Source organism: Limulus polyphemus, unplaced genomic scaffold (assembly GCF_000517525.1).
Source record: "Limulus polyphemus unplaced genomic scaffold, Limulus_polyphemus-2.1.2 Scaffold2624, whole genome shotgun sequence".
NCBI lineage: Eukaryota > Metazoa > Arthropoda > Merostomata > Xiphosura > Limulidae > Limulus > Limulus polyphemus.
In genome coordinates, this window is record NW_013668234.1 from 25333 (window position 1) to 25614 (window position 282).

The window sequence follows — 282 nt, forward strand, 5'->3', positions numbered from 1 at the left end:
AGCCAGTGTAAGAAGAATATTACCAACAAGTCGGCCTTAAGGAGACCTGTACGGAAGAAAGAAATGTCCTGTAAAATTAAGAGACTTTGTTAAATTGTAATTTTGTGTTTGTAATTCTGTACATTTGATTAAGTTATTGTTAATTGTTATTGGTTTATTGTATGTGGTTATTGTTCGGGACGAACAATATTAAGGAGGGGCAGTGTTGCGTCAGCGAGGTCACGTGACTAATGTCACGCCCCCTGCTTTCTGGAAATATCTTGTTCCTTCGTGAATGCCATA